Genomic DNA, 16,999 nt, shown 5'->3' on the forward strand with positions numbered 1-16,999 from the left:
TTAGCGTCCTGCTTTGCAGATGAGGAAACCAAAGCCCAGGGTGCAAGAAGTAGCTGCTGTTGCCTGTACCGCGGAGTCTGCGCCTACCCAGCAGGCTCTGAACATGCAGAGAGGCAGCAGAGGCACAGAGCAGTAGGCAAGGCTGGTGAGAAGACCTGGTGACCGGCCGTCAGCAATGGGTCAGGAAGGGGACGGCCCACAACCTTCCCTGCCACCCCGCACCCAAGCGGCCGACGCAAGCCCCCTCGCATCAGGCAAGTTTCACCTGCAAACTCCTTTAACCCGATTTCTCTCAGATGTGCTTGTCAGAAGGGGAAGGTTTCCCTCCCCGCCCCTCCCAGCTGTCCCCTGCGGATCCCACTGAGGAGGCAGGAATTTAACAGGCCTGTGGTTCACACTCCCGACCACAACCAGTTTGGAATGTCCAGGTCCAGGAGCACAAAGGCGGCAGGCGAAGGCAGGCAAAAGTCCCCGAAGGGCCCAGAATCCTGCCCCAGCCCCCATCTTTGCTCAGGTCCTCAGTGGAGTATCACATTCTTCAGATTCTTGTCTGAAAGCCAGGAGGGGACGGGGGCTTGGCTACTTCAACCTAAGGATAACTAAAGCCTGAGACTTGTCTTAAAGGGGAAGAGAGCCATCCTTTTTCAGCCTCTGTCACACTGGTCTGCCCTAGGTGTGTAGACTGTGGAGATCTGCACACGGGGGTTTGCAACCCGGAAGAGCCCTCGGCCCAGTGTCCCCAGCGTGTCCGCACTTTGAGGACAACCGGGCTCCAGGGCACGTGGCTGGTAAGAGGCTGGGAGGGACGTTGCCATGCTGCATCTTCAGTCTCGGCCTTGGAGGCCACTGTCTGTTCCTTCCTCACTGATGTGAGGTTTCAAGTGCCAGCCAACAAGTGGGCAGAACCAACTCCAGGGAGGTCTGGAGGGAGGTGAGAAGCCACAGTGCGGACGGGGCCTTGGGAATTCCACCCGGCTCGGCGGCCAGTGATGTATCCCGTGATGAGGCATTTTTCATGAGCGCTCGGGGCAACACAGCCACTTCCTCCACACCCTGGCAGGCGCAGGAGATGGTTGGGGGGCAGCGGGCCCAGCTCTGGGCAGAAGGCAGGCTGGTGGGCTAGGAGGCGGCCAGGAGGCAGCTAGGAGGCAGGAGCAGTGCTGGAAGGCTGAGGGGGAACAGCTAAGATTCCCTGTAGGAGCCATGCTGAGCCCATCTCACACACCTGGCCGCCCACCCACGCCTGCCGCCCACGGATGTGTGTCTCCAGTGGAGCAGGGAAGGCTGTATTTCACACCTGGCACCATAAGCCAGGGAGGCACCGGGCCGACAACCACTGCATTAAGGTTGTGTACAAAAGCGTGAAAGTCTACAAGCCCCCAGCTTCACAGACACTATCTACTTAAAGGGTTAAGTGGGATGAGAGGGCAAGAGAGGCAACGGAAGCAGATATGGACAATCACTGGCCTGAAAATTAGAGGAGCGGGGAGAGGACCTGAGATCTCTCCCGTACTACCTGGGGTGAGGCACTTAGGTTCTTTGAGCCTCGATTTTCCTAGCTCTAAAATGGGAACATCGATACCGCCACCCTCGTGGGATTGGGAGACGTCAACTGCAGTAACCTGAGTGTGACTTCAAACTTCACGGTGATAGAAAAAGTACATGAAGATCGGTTTGTTAAAAATGGATAAAATAGATATATTTATAATAGACAGCCTGGCACTGGGCTGGAGAAACTGTATGTTAATAAAACAAATAAACAATAAAGCTAAACTTTACTGAGCACCAAAACGCTCATGGTAGTTATTTTCCCCATTCCACAGACAAGGAAACATATGCACAGGAACGATGCATGACTCCCCCAAGAGCTGGCACAGGGGAGAATCCGAATTAGGACAGAGGGTCTGACTCCAAGTCCCCTGCCTATGTACACAAGTACCAGACAGAACCATGGCACAGTGGTTAAACCTCAGACCCCAAAGAAATAAAGCCATCTACCCAAGGTCACACAGAGCTAAGTGACAGTGCTCATGCTGAACCAGGTCTGTTTGGTTCACGCTCCAGTATGAATATATTCACTCCTCTCTGAAGCATGTATTAAGTGCTTACAGTGGGCCACATACAGTGCAAGGGTTCCAGTGGCAAGTCCTCTAATAGGGCAGGGACACCAGCAAGTAGGGTCGAGAAGGGCTAAGACAGAAACCAGTGGGGGGCGTGGGTGCTGACAGAGCAAGGGAAGCTCTCCCTGGCAGGCAGCCACCCAACACTTCGGCCAGCAACTGGGATTTTCTAATCCTGCAGAGTTTTCCGCAAGCGTTTCCTCTTGCTCACGTAAAAGCAGTGTTTATGGCTCCTCAGAGGGGAGAAGTCATCTCCAAGAACACTTGCTCCACAAGAATGGGCGGAGGATGCCATCACCCCTGTAAGGAAGGCAGAGCGACCTAAGAACTGTCCACCCCTGGTCCATTCTGGGGGCCTGGTTACTGCGGCACTTTGATGTCGAGGAGTGGAACTCAGGAGCAGAGAGGATGAAAGAAGACAGAAGGCAAAGGCGCTCTGTGAACCAAGGGCGGGCGGGGGGCAGAAGAGGGTATGGGGACACATTTACTGGGGGTCCCCCATGAACCAGACAGTGCACGGAGTGACTTCCACACTTTAGCTGCCCAAAGGACACCACAAGATGGGTTTTATTAACCAGATTTTACAGGTGAGCAAACTGGGGCTTGAAGCAGTTAAAGGAACAACTGGTGAAGTAGGGAGAAGTCCTAGAGGGACCGTTAGAGTGTCCCTGGGTTAGAGAGGCCTCCTCTGACACTGACACATACCCACTCCCCTCTCCCCTCATATGGTCTGCACCCTGCCCCCCAAATTCACATATTGCAGCCTTCACCCCCGGTACCTCAGAATGTGATTGTATTTGGAGAGAGGGTCTTTAAAGAAGTCTTTAGGTGAAAATGAGACCATGAGGGTGGGCCCTAATCCAATCTGACTGGTGTCCTAGTAAAAGGAGGGGCTTTGAACACAGCAGGGATGTGTGCAAAGAGGGAAGACTGAGTGAAGAGGCTGCAAGAGGGAGGCCATCTGCAAGCCAAGGAGAGAGACCTCAGCAGAAACCAACCCTGCAGACACTGTGATCTTGGACTTCCAGCCTCCAGAACGGTGAGAAATAAATTTCTGTTGTTTAAGCAGCCCAGCCTTTGGTGCTCTGTACATGCCTTCACCTGACCATCATTCTCTACAGCATGACCGCCACCCTGACCTGCCACGGTGAGCCTGTTTGGCTGTCTGCTGTCTGCTCCTCCCCACTGGAACGTCAACCGCAGACTTTGGTTACTTTTACCCAGTCATGTATCCCCAGCACTGAAACAGACTCTAGCAGACAGCCAGCATTTGATACATACTTAATGAATAAATAAACTGAGTAAAAATGGGATTTAAACCCAGCTGCCACTTCTAGAGTCACCCACTCCCTTCCCCACGCCCCGCTGCCTCCTTCCGCTTTATCTAATTCTCTATTCCTGCCCCACCTCTCCTCCTCCAATATAAAAGCTGGTAAATAATTTTAAATCGTATAAATTCAAAGATAATCTCTAGTCTATCATCACCGCCAAACAGTAGTGTAAATAAGGTGACAGGAGATTTAAAAAAGATACACACTGGGGCTTCCCTGGTGGCCGCAGTGGTTGAGAGTCCGCCTGCTGATGGAGGGGACATGGGTTCATGCCCCGGTCCGGGAAGATCCCACATGCCGCGGAGCAGCTGGGCCCGTGAGCCATGGCCGCTGAGCACGCGTGTCCAGAGCCTGTGCTCCGCAACAGGAGAGGCCACGACAGCGAGAGGCCCGCGTACCACCAAAAAAAAAAAAAAAAAAAAAAAGGGCTTCCCTGGTGGCGCAGTGGTTGAGAGTCCGCCTGCCGATGCAGGGGACGCAGGTTCGTGCCCCGGTCCGGGAAGATCCCACATGCCGCGGAGCGGCTGGGCCCGTGAGCCATGGCCGCTGAGCCTGCGCGTCCGGAGCCTGTGCTCCGCAACGGGAGAGGCCACAACAGTGAGAGGCCCGCGTACCGCAAAAAAAAAAAAAAAAAAAGATACACACTGGACCTCACCTTGACCACCAGGGAACATTATGATCTAAGTGCTGAAATCCCCAGCTAATGGTTTATTCTCATTACTAATTTAAAGTCAATATGTAAAAAATAAGGTTAGGTGAGGTTTAGGGTTTGTTTTTGGTTTTCTGAGTGTGTATTTGATGGAGAGGGGAGCACACTGAGGACGACAGAGCTCTCCTACTCAAACCTCAACCCTGCGGACCTGGTACTGATCCAAAACGCCGCTGCAGCCTGGAGAGGGGACCCGATGAGGTCGGCAAAACCTGAAACAGACAGCACCACGGAGGTGTCCCAGTGACCACGGCCCGCCCTGGCCCTCTCATCCCCCCTCACTCCCTCGGGGTGTGGGTACGGGGATGGGGCTGGCTTCTCTCCTGCGCTCTAGGAAGACTGCAGCATTCAGGCCAGGCTCCCTTGAGCCAGAAGCTGGGGCTGGGGGACAGGGACAGTGGGCAGCTGGAAAGAGGCAAGAAGCCTTGGCAAGGAAGCCATTAATCTGGAACGAAAGAAAACACCAGAACAAAGACACTGTAGCCCAGTTTCTAGGCCCTTGACCACCCGCCTTCTCCCCTCACACCCAGCCCCGCCCCCCAAAACTCCTTTACTGTTGTAAAGATCTGTCTGCTTAAAAGCAGCCACTAAGATTCTGCAACTTCCTCTTTACAACAAAACTACGCTGTTGCAACTTGTTGCCACAGTTGGTTCCTTCCCCAGAGGCAGGAGCCACAGCACAGCCCAAGTGGCCTGCCTGGCTTTGGACGGTTCTCAGATGTCCCCACCCTTGGCCGCCTCCCACCGTGGTCACCAAGGGGCCTCCCTCAGAGGGCCAGAACCCCCCCCCCCACTGACATGGTCCCTCGGAGCCGCTGTCCCTCACTACCGCCCACCGCCACCCCACCCCAGGCGTTTTCTGGTCCAGACCTGCGTGAACCAACCACTCGGGGAGGGAGGGCATAAAGATCTTCCTCCAATGAGCCCAGAAAGATCTCCCAGGTCCACGTTCCTGCGCTTTCTCACCACTGATGACAAAGTGGTTTTACCTTTTCCATCAACTCTACCAGGGCATCTAAGCTGCCACTTTCTCCAGGGCTCACCACCATCACAACCAACGACACCCAAGTGAAGTGATTCTTCCCTGGGTATAGACTGTGAGCCCCCTGAGGGCAGGATCTGGGACGTCTCATTCATCTACACCTAACCACCCAACAGTTTCTGTATTTGCTGCATTAATGAATTTCCAAAAGACTCAATAAAACCCATGGAACTTTCTGGCAAAGTCAATAATGGTTCTTTCCCACCGTGGACCATAACATAGCCATTAAAATAATAACTGTGGAGACTGCTGCAACATAGGAAACTTTATATTACAGCACTGAGTAGTCACAACACACGACAGTATCTAATTTAATTTTAGCATTTAATTTTGTAAAATATGCAAGTATATGGACAGGAAACCCAGAAAAATGCAAACAGTGGATGGAGTGAGGGGCAAATTTGCTTCTTGCCAGGTTTGTTATTATATCATTTGTGCTATAAACAAACCTCCCCTCCTCGCTTTTCTTTTACTTTAAAAAGGGAAACGAGGGGCTTCCCTGGTGGCACAGTGGTTAAGAATCCGCCTGCCAATGCAGGGGACACGAGTTCAAGCCCTGGTCCGGGAAGATCCCACATGCCGCGGAGCAACTAAGCCCGTGCACCACGACTACTGAGCCTGCGCTCTGGAGCCCGCGTGCCACAACTACTGAAGCCCACATGCCACAACTACTGAAGCCCGTGCTCCTAGAGCCCGTGCTCCACAAGAGAAGCCACAGCAATGAGAAGACTGCACATTGCAACGAAGAGTAGCCCCGCCTCGCCACAACTAGAGAAAGCCCGCACACAACGAAGACCCAACGCAGCCAAAAAAAATAAAATAAAATAATAAAAATTAATTAATTAAAAAAAGAAAAAGGGAACCTATTCCAGGAACAATTGTCTCTCTCAACACTCCATGAAAAATGTCATCCCAAATCCTTCAGCTGGGAACAGTGTCCTTGCTGACCACATAACCAGAGGGCACAGGCAGAATTCCCAGCAGCCACCCAGAGGTTAAGGGCCTGGGAGTGGAATCCCGGACCGCCACATTGCCCAGGAAATGGCACAGGGAAGCAGACCTTAATGGGCCATTTGGGCTGCTTAAGGGGCTTTGAGATGGGGCCGGGGCCTGGAGCCACTAAGGAGAAGAAATCTTTTACTAGCCCAGGGTGACTCAGAGGGCCTTGGCCACCTGCATCACGCTTACAAAGCTCCACCGAAAGTCTGAGTGAATGAACAAGGTCCCAGCCCTGTTCCCTGGATGCGCTGTGCCACATCCCTACCTTGCAATCAGCTCAGATGCTACCTCCTCCAGGAAGCCTTCTCAGATCCCCCTGGGCCCCCAGCACTCTGGTGGGACACCAACAGCTCCTGGAAACAAGGGCCCCTGATTCCTTCCCCTCCTTATTCCCAGCACCCAGCATACACTGTAAAGCTCTGAGGAGTGGTTACTGAATGATGATAGACAGATGGACAAAGGAAGCAGGAAGGAATGCAAGTCTGCAAGTGGGCTGATGTCAAGAAGAGCCCACTATGGAGATGGTGGCGGGCCCTCTGGCTGGCTGGCTCCCAGTGAGGACCAGCCAGGTCCCCGCCAACAGCAGGCAGGCACGGCAGCCGGGATTTACGCTGCCCTCCCTTAGGACAAAACACACACACATTTGAAAAATGGTCGGTTGAGGTTAAAGGTGAAGTCAGTAGCCAAGGCAACACTATCGAACTGGCAACCTCGCTCCAAACAGCTAACTGCACTAGGGGTGAGGTGCCCCATCCTGCCCCGGCCCAAAGCCTCTACTCTTTTCATTAATTCTCGGCCACTGGCGAGGAAGGAGGACTCAGGGACCAGTCCGACCCTTCACTGCTAAGTGAGAACAGGCAAGCCCAGGAGGGAAGGGCATCTGTAGGGACACACAGGGGTCAGGGCGCCTGAGTCTGAATCCCTGCTCAGTCTCATCTGTAAAATGGGGATACAACTTCCTACCTCCTGGGAATGAATTGAATGAGAGAATTCATGTAAAAGCACTAGCACAGCACCTGGCAACCTAGCAAGTGCTCAATAAAATTTATCTCTTATTGTTATTACTATTACGGGCAGGGCTGGGACTTCAACCTAGATATCCTGATTACCAGGCCAGCGTCCCTCCACCAGAGCCTCTTCCCTCCTTCCTTGCCCACCTTCCTCATCTTCCCTCCTCCTCCCAGATGATCCTAGCCTCCAGGAAGCTGGCTCGAGATGCCCAGAAATCCCTGCTCACTCAGGGTGGCACGGGCTGCCTCACGTCCCAAGTCTCCGTCCCAGTGTCCCAACTCCCTAATAAAAGGGTAGGGCTCCTGAGGCCAGGGATGGGCTCTCTGCCCTTGTCCCCACTGAAGCCCCAGCAGGCCCAGCACAGGGCAGGCCACACAGCAGGAGCCCAAGGCATCTCTGACGACTGACCTGGCCAAGAAATTTGGGATCAATACCCAACAGTTGGCTCTTCAATATTAAAAAACAGACAAAAACTTTAAAACTTTAAAACTTAAAAAAGGCTCCCTGCCACCAACTTTCTTATCCCAGAGACTTCCAGACAAGTACCGAGCATCCGCCTTTTATGAAATGGAGAGATCACTAAACGGCAATCTAGAGCTCTGGCTGCCTGGCCCCCCGCGTCCCCAGGCTTACAGGCACAGGTACCAGTGAGACCTGAACTCCACTCGTGCAACAAGGACGAGAGGTCAAGTCCATGCCCGGCGCTGGCGAGAAACTGGGGATGGAGAGATGAAAGAAGACCCCACCTCTGACCTCTCAGTTCAGTGGGGTCTAAAACCTTCTCCCCCATTCCAGCCCAGTTAGATTAAGTCACCCAAATGGTTCCAAATGCCTCGTCTTTATGTTTATCAGACAGGAAGCTGCCTTCTCCAGCCCTGTGACTTAATGCAAAACACAGGAAATGTGGCGGCTTTTGAACATAGACAACTCAAAAAAAGGTGCCCTGGCAGCTTTATAATCGCTTTTTTAAAATGCTTAAACCGACTCAGATCAGTCACCAGTTGAACTGTACGGTCTGGGGAGAAGAATGCAAAGGCTGCAGGCCTGGAAACCTCAGCCTCCAAGCCCAGGGAAACTTTCGCAGGTTCCTCAGTCATCCCTCCGCACCACGTTATCGAGGGACGGGCTTGTTAAGCAAATTCAGAATCTTTAAAACCTGAACATACATCTCCAAACACCGGAGGACAGAGGATGTTGGCGACGACCTGCAAAAGGGAGGAAGAGGAGGAGGAAAGAACTGGCCCACTTGGCGTATGTTTATATATAAATTACAACAAGCCTACAAAAGCGACATCTCCATGTGGTAGATGAGGAAACTGAGGCTCCAGCCTAGCAGTGGGAGGAAAGGCAAGGGTCTGGTCCTAGCTCCACCAGATCCCAAAGCTCTGGTTTGGTTCCCTCTACGTGGGTTTTGTATCAAAGATACAACACAGCGATCACCCAAGACGTTAAGTGAGTCTAAAATTACTAGAAACCAGGACTGGCTGAAGGACCGTGGAGAGCTGGGTGGTTCTCTGAGTGGCCCACCCGCTCGCTGCCTGGCGCTGCCCCATGTGAAATATTGATTTTTGAGCTGCAGGAACTTCCAGCCCAAGTGGAACTGTCCAACTGGAAGAAGTTCAGAGAAACCCGAAACACTTCCCACCCCATTTCTTAACCCTTGGGCCCCTCCCCCCCACCCCCCAAAAGAAAAAGATTAAGGGTGTGGAAAAACAGACTCTTGAGGGAAGATTAAAGGAGCTAAGTACGTGTTGCTGGGCTAAACAGTGCATAAAGTTGAGGAAAGGCATGATAACAGCTCAAAACCACTTTTAAGCGAGGCCACGTGATTTTGAGAGAAAGGCACTGGGGTTAAGGGAAACCAGGGGCCAGGGCCTTCTTCTACCAACTCACAGAATGAGCTTGGGCGACTCACTCCTCTAACTGCGGGGGGAGGCGGCAAAAATTACACTATCCCTAAGACCCCTTCCAGCTCAGACATTCTATAATCCTAAGCAAATTCAGTAGGGAGGACTGTCCTGTCGCTGTTGATTTTCCTTTTAAGCGGGGCATCATTCAGGATTAGAGTTAAATGAAAGGAAAAGAAAACCTGAGATGGAAGTTCCTAAAATAACATCCATGGAGGTGAGAGAGGGACCTCCCCTGGAGGACCCCTGGTCCTCTGGGCAACACGGTAAGGACCATAAGGACCAAGGACCTCTGAGAGGCCCCAAGGAAGTGACCTGCAGGCGGGGGGAAGGTCGGTTGCACCTTCGACTTCCCTGCAGGCCACAGCCCAACCTGCCCAGGCAGGAAGCCATACCCTTCAGTGGCAACTTCCAGAAGGCCCTGCAAGGTTCCCTCCAGCCACAGCGGGAGGCTTCCGCACCCAGGCTAGAGACGAAGACAGCTGCTGAAGACACCACGGTGAGAACCTGAGAGTCAGGCTGCAAAGAAACTCCCTACACCGGCCTCGCCCTCAGCCAAAGGTCGGCCAGGAGCCTTCTCTGGGCCCACCTGCCCAGGCCCGGGTGTGCTGTGTCCCATCCTGGGTGCTGAATCACCTCAGGCTGGAGAAACCAGTCGGCAGAATGGGGGCCTGAGAAAGTCCAACTGCAGCCTGCCTGCCTCAGTTACTTTTTAAAGAGACCCGCATCAGACGCGAGGGGGCAGCTCCCCAAATATCTGGTGCCCCTCAAAGCCTGAGGGGCAGGTGCGGGCAGAGGGGGCAGATACAGGCTGGCATCCAGACTTCAAACCGCCCGCCCACGGGCTGGCAGGCCCATTTTAGACGCAGGCTCATTCTGGGTGCTCCTGTGTGACTCACGCCACTTTCCAGGAGGCCTACAGGCTGCCTGGGAGGGACACAGCCCTGCCCGAGACCCTGAAGGGGTCTTCCACCGGCTGAAAGCACCAACTCGGTGGTGAGCAGAGCCTACGTCTTCTCGGGGGCCCACATCATGCAAGACTAAGGCAGTCCTCCTTGAGAGGGGGATCGGGCCCCTCCAATTCAAAACACCCCTCTGATCACATCTTCTCAAGAATTTGGGCTTTTCCAATGTTATTAATACATAAAAACCACAGGCCAGATGTGTGAGGGACAACCGGAGACGGGGTGGGTTGCAATGACCCCAAGTTTCCAAATGAGGAGGACCCAAGAGAATAAAGGTCTGGTCTTCTGGTCAGGGTGGTCTCCCCAGGCAAGGACAAGAGGACCGTTTGGAGCCAGGGGGATTGTGGGAAAGCTGGCAAAGGGGCATCCTGAAATACTTTCCAGACACATCTTGCAGTCTTCCTTTTCTCACACTGCAGAGAAAAAGCAATCATCTACCATCTTCCAGAACACGAGGGAGTGGATCAGAGTAGACATTTGTCTAAAGGGGTTACTCTGGTGATAATATGACATCATGGAGAAGAAAACAGGCCCGAAAATGGTCCAACCACAGAGCAATTCAGCCCATTTTTAAGACCCTTCCTCCCTCCCTGCATACAATAGGCACTCAGTGTGCAATCTGGAATCCTGAGCAAAATGCATTTTAAAGCGGAGACCTCTGAGACTGGCCAGCCGACCACTTATTTGTATAGATAATAAAACTAAGAAAATTTTGAATTTTTGACTATTTAAGGGCAACGCATGTGAAAAGGCATTTAGTGAAAAAAGTAACGCTCACCCCGGACTCCGGCTTCCTGGGCCCTATCTAGAGACAACCACTATTACCCGGGTTTCTGTAGCTTTCCGTGCATAGAGCCCAGGCGACACACCCTGTTTCACCCAAAAGGGAGCAACACGTATCCTACTTTGCTTCTAGTTTTATCCACTTACAATGTATCTTGAAGAGTATGGCCTATCGGTACCTATAGGTCAGCCTCATTTTTTCAAGGGCTGCAAGGATTCCCGCTGTACAGCTGTGCCATGATTTATTTGACCCTCTTAATGGACAGTTAGCTTGTTTCCTGTCTTTTTCTATGACGATGCTGCGAAGAATGTCCTCGGACATTTCCTTTTGCACGTTTGAGTTTATCTGCCGGGTGAGTTCCTAGAAATCAGTCAGAAAGACAATGCTTTGACAGATATTGCCAAACTACCTCCTCAAAAGAGAGTTGTTACAACCTAGACTCCCACCAACAGGGCATGAGAGTGCCTAAGAAACTGGGGCATCTTGGAGAAATTAAAATTAATCTTGGAGAAATTAAAGTGCATGTTTCAGGTATAATTGGTGGACACATAAACTGGTATGATGCCTTTACGGAGCGATACGGCACCTCCTACCAAAATCAAATGTTCCCCCAACCGGAGCCAGAGCCAGAAGCCAGGCCTCCAGACACTAAGTCCAGTGCTCTTTGCATGTCACCCCTTGGCTCTCTCCTAGATCACGGAAACCGTGTTTGAGAACTAAAATCGCAGTGAGTTTGTGTACCTTCTGCCTGGGCCAGGGCCCTGCAACAAGGCTAGTGAGCACAAGCTCATCACCAAGAGCATCCAAAAGCATCAGCAGATGGGACCCGGAAGCACCTGTGTTTTCACCACTCGGGCTTTGTGGTCAATGAGCACTGCACACACACAAGCGCACCATTTTTAGAAGTACAAACAGCACTGCGCTAAAAGCCGGGAAATCCATCTACCCCGCCTCCCGTTTCCTCACCGGACACCCCAGGAGTTAAGTTAAAAACGTACATAGTCACTATATATCAGGCCCTTTATATCCTTTATTTCTTTTAGTTCTTACATCTAACCCTGCAGGAGAAGCACCATGATTCCCATATTACAGATGAGGACACTGAGGCTCAGGGAGGTGACATGACTTGCCTACAGTCATAAAGTGGCAGCGTCGGGAGCTGAACTCTGCCTAGTGCCAAAGCTCACGACCCCACTCTTCCCAGCTCTCAAGAACGGGATTCCATAAGTCACAGGCTCACCGCTTCCCAGGGGGCAGCCGGGGTTCCACGCCATTGTCACCAGAGGGCTTAAGCCCAGGGGCTCAGCACACCAAGGGTTAAAGCCGAGAGGCAGTGACTCTCTGAGGCTGCACAAAGGGAAAATGCACTTCCTGCCCCTGAGGGCAGAGATGCTGTATTATGCTCAGCAAATTAGGACGTTTGTTTAATTAAGAAGACACACAGATTTTGTTATTCTAAATATTTTTGGAACATGATGCTTGGGAGGAAGCTGTCAAGGCACGGATTTTTTTTTTTTCTTTTTTCCCTTTGCCTTGGGTTTCTCTTTCTCCCCCTCCAAGAGAAGGGTAGGGCCAGGCTCACAGGAAAACAACAGCCAAGCCCTCCTCTCCCTTTGAAATAAAGATGTCAAGCTGGTAAAGGCTGTCTTAAGTACTTTATGGAAGGATTAGCTGGAAGAGGAAGTGAAGAAAGCACAGCTAGCCTGGCTTCTAGCAATACCCTCTACCAGGCAACACAACAATGCAGCATTTTTGAGTGCGCTTTTCTCCCTTTAAAAAGCCCTCAACAGATCCTTGTTTTGTTTTTTTCTGGAGCAAAAACGGGCAAGAGGCAGGCTGTGATTAACATGCGTCCTTCATCCTGTAAGAGGGAAGTTGTCCCATCTCCAACCCCTTAGGTTAAAAAGTTTAAAAATAAAAAATAGGGCTTCCCTGGTGGCGCAGTGGTTGGGGGTACGCCTGCCGATGCAGGGGAAACAGGTTCGTGCTCCGGTCCGGGAAGATCCCACAAACCGCGGAGCGGCTGGGCCCGTGAGCCATGGTCGCTGAGCCTGCGCGTCCGGAGCCTGTGCTCCGCTGCAGGAGAGGCCACAACGGTGAGAGGCCCGCGTACCACAAAAAAATAAATAAATAAAAATAAAAAAATAATAAAAAATAAAAACCAGAAAGCCCTGCCCCTCTCTTTCCTCTACCCTCAAATGCCCTTCAGACTAGGAGCCCCACAGAATGCACCTCTTGGGCTGCCCTTCCCCAAACAGAGCATGCCAATCCCAGCACCTGGATCTGCCCACGGGCACTGCCGGGACTTGCTGAATGTGAAGAGTAGAGCTTTTCAGTGTCACCCTGCAGCCATCTGGGGGCACAGCAGCTCTCAAATTACATGGAGCAATCTCTTGATGTTTTTAATTACCCCTCAATTATCCACTAAATGAGTCCTCACTTTCCCGACACTGAATGCTTGCCTGGTTTGCCAAACCTGCAACGTCCTCCTTCCTGGGGGCGGCTTCCCTCCTCATCCCAGACAGTAGTGGCCCCCTCTCAGAATTCCTCGAGTCCTTTGTCTGCGGCCTGCTTGGGACACTCATCACAGGCTGCTTTTGTATTTCAGTCACTGGGCCACTATTTCCCCCTGAGGACTGTCAACTGCCCCTGGGCAGAGGCCTCTGGGTTCCCCCACGGATAGGCTGGCTCCCTTCTCCCAATCCCCATGACTCACAGCACCCTTCTAGAGTCTCTGTCATCTCTGCCTCACATTAGAGTCATCTGAAGATTTGTTTCAGCTCTCCCCTAGATGCCCCAGGGCAGGGGCCAGGTCTTGCTCAACCTCACCCCCCTACCACCTGGCAGAGTCCCTGGCACAGAGAAGCCAGTTAAATATTTGCTCAGTTACACATCTGTGTACCCGCCCCCCACCCCTAGCAGCCTTGTACGTAGATTGACTAATATTAATCAAGTGACTGTCTAAATAGGCCTTAAGGCAGCCTCCCTCCCTACCAAAAAGGGAATAAAGCACCCGGTGAGGTTACAGGCTCAGATAGTCAGAAATGGCCACAGTGTTGCAGGAAGGCGCTAAGGCTCTTCCCCTTCGACAGTTACTCGTTACTTTGCGATCCTGTTAAACCCAGGAAAGGGTGCACTGAACCGAGAAGCGACTGGGCCTCTCAAGTGCCCAGCGGAGAGAACCGCCCGTCCCCAGGACCTGGGACTTCCCGGGAACCTTCTCCCCACACCGGCTGGGTGGGGCCGCAGACAGCAGCCCCGACGCTCGCCCTGCCCCCGCCTCAAGACAGCCGACAACCTGGTCCAGGAGGGTACCTGGCCTGTTTGAGACACCGGGGTTCTCGGGAGGCATGCGATGGGGGGGATGCAGTCCCGCCCTCGGCGTGGCCCGAGGATAGCGTGGGGTGAGGACCCTGCACAGGGACAAATGGGGCGGGGTGGGGGTGGGAGGTAAGTAGAAAACCCCGGATCTGGCCCAAACGGGAACGATGCAATAGCCCAGGCCGGATCCTAGAGGAGCAGGGCCCAGCTCTCCCCGCCCCCGCCCTGCTGGGGCGGCCCGCAGGTGCGCTGGAATCAGGTGCGCGCCGGGCCGCGGACATTGGTGCGGGCCTTCCTCTCCCGGGGAGCAGAAGTCAAAAGTCAACGGATGAGGATCTGTGGGGGAGGAGGGGAGTCTTTCCTGCCTCGAGCCGCGGTCTCCGCCGGGTACCCCTTCCCATGCACCCACCCGCACCTCTCCCGGTTCCCCTCCTCCGCCCAGCCGATCGCAGCCGGCCGAATGAGGAAGTCTGGAGCGGAGGGGTGAAACAGCAGAGCGCAATGTCTGCAGCAGGATTCTCCGATTCTGACTCAGGAAGACGCCCTGACAGTTGCCAAACGGTCCCCGCCTACCCGTTACCTCCGTTTCGAAAACGCCCGGCAACTTCCAAAGGAACCCCCGCCCCGAGCCTCCCACCTTACCCTCACCCGTGCGGCTGGGTCCAAGGGACAGAGGCTCCCCAGAAGGGGTTAAAAAGTTTGCCCAACTTGGGCACTGGGCGAGGCGAGGGCGGGGCGCCTGCCCCGACAGCAGGGGGAGGTCGAGGCTCCCGGGTGCCCGGCTGGCGGAGTGCGCCAGCGGGAGGGGGCGGGTGGAACGGAGGGTTTCCGGGGAGCGCTCGGCCCCGAAGCCTTCCTCTGCTCCACGAGGCCTCGCTTCCAACGGCGCCTTCCCGGAGCGTCCGCGCAGAGGTCCCGGAGACCCTCCCGGAGCGAAGGATGCGGTGCCCCGGACCGGCCCCGCAGCTTTCGCGCCCGCCCGCGCCGGTCGCCGGCTGCGCGGAGGCCAAGAACCACACATCGGCCCGCTTGCCCCAGACGCCGCGCGTCCCGTAGCCGCCCGCCTGCTTGGGGCGGGACCCGCCGGTGGGGCTCGCTCACCTGAACCTGGATCTGCCCCGGGGAACAAGCGCTGCTTCTCCCGAGAGGTCTTTCTCGAGCGCTCGGGCGACTACGGGATGGGACGAGCGCCTGAGGCGGGAGCTGCAGCAGGTCAGCCTCGCTCAGCCTTCGGTACCCTGCTCAGGAACCGCGGTGATATGCGCGCCTCACCGCACCCTGCTCTGCTCCTCGCCTCCTTCCCGCCCCGCCCTCTCCGCGCGGGCCCATTCCGAGCGGGGCGCCGGCTGCGGGGCGGAGCCTGGCGGGATGAATCCGCCTCCCGAGTTGTCTCACCCACTCCAGCCCGCTTCTGGTCATGATGGACAGACATATTGACCTGTGGGAAGGCAGCGGGCGGAGCCTATGGGAACAGAGGGGTGGGAATTCATTCTCCCCATTCGCCCCCACCTCCACCCTCTCCACCTTCCCCCGCGCTTCCTAGGCGGGAGCCCCGCCCCCTAGGGCGGGCCCAACAAACAACCAGGTTCCAGGAGGAGGATTGACACAGAGAGAGTCCAATCAGGAGGATTAGACTCTCAGAGGCCTCCCGGCCGGGATTTTGGCGCATTGCCTGACCCAGGGCGAGGCCAGGCGGGAGCAGACTGGGGAAGTCCGGGTTTCTGACACCCCGCCCCGCGAGCTGTTTTCCCTGACCCATGTCATTCTACCAGAACAGACATTAAGTACCATATATGGGAAAAGTGCTATTTTACAATTAAGAAGGTCTGTGGGGGCGGACCTGGACTCAGCCCCGGATCCGTTTTGTGCTCCCTAAGTTCGATTTCTGACCCGCTCTTTGGAGTGGGCATGCTGCCGTCTTTCAGCCTCCAGACCTTTGCACGAACGGGTTCCCTGAGCCTGGAGTGCCCTTCCGAGCCTCTCTTTACCTCCACGTGGTTAACTCGCACACTTCCTTTCGGGTATTTGTTGCAAAATGTTTTGGGGGGTTTTTTTTAGGTAGGCAAAGCGCATTTTTTTCCCCTGGTTACTGCCCACACAAGAGGATTAATTTTGTTTTTTTAAGATTTTTTTACATTTTTAATCCATCTGGAATTCATTTGAATTCTGGAGTGGGAAAGAAATCGAATATAATTTTTGTAATAGCCAGCTATCCACACACCACCATCACCTACCGAACTCATATATTCTTGGATCTGTTTCTGAGTTGTATCCAGTGACCCTTCTGTGTGTTCCTGTGCCAGTTCCACAATACTTTAAGGATGGTAGCTTTATAATACATTTTATATCTAAGAGGGCAAATTTCTCATTACTATTTCCTTTTGGAATGTTCTTCCTATCATGACTATTCTCCCAAATGAGCTTCAAAAAAAGTATGATCTAAAGGCAAGAGAAAACTGGAAAAAAGATTTTGCAACTCTGTGACAAAGAATTATTATCAACAATATGTAAAGAGCTCTTCTGCTTCCATAAGAAAAACCCCCAATACTCCAAAATAAAAATAGCCCAAAAAGGAACAGGCTATTAAAAGAGAAGAAATATAAGGCTTCCCTGGTGGCGCAGTGGTTGGGAGTCCGCCTGCCGATGCAGGGGACACGGGTTCGTGCCCCGGTCCGGGAAGATCCCACATGCCGCCGAGCGGCTAGGCCCGTGAGCCATGGCCGCTGAGCCTGCGCGTCCGGAGCCTGTGCTCCGCAACGGGAGAGGCCACAACAGTGAGAGGCCCGCGTACTGCAAAAAAAAAAAAAAAA

At 53.6% G+C, this 16,999-nt stretch overlaps 1 protein-coding gene across 1 annotated transcript in view; it reads right to left on the reverse strand.

Annotated features, from left to right (window-relative positions):
• The window catches only part of MYH9 (myosin heavy chain 9), a 93,208-nt gene extending 77,732 nt beyond the window's left edge, over positions 1-15,476 (reverse strand). Inside the window, exon 1 of the mRNA XM_082666068.1 lies at positions 15,291-15,476. The gene's annotated coding sequence lies outside the window, so the exon portion shown is untranslated. The remainder of the gene's footprint in view (positions 1-15,290) is intronic.
• Between the last annotated feature and the right edge of the window lie 1,523 nt (positions 15,477-16,999).

Source organism: Grampus griseus (assembly GCF_964374135.1).
Source record: "Grampus griseus genome assembly, chromosome: 11".
In the NCBI taxonomy this organism is placed as follows: domain Eukaryota; kingdom Metazoa; phylum Chordata; class Mammalia; order Artiodactyla; family Delphinidae; genus Grampus; species Grampus griseus.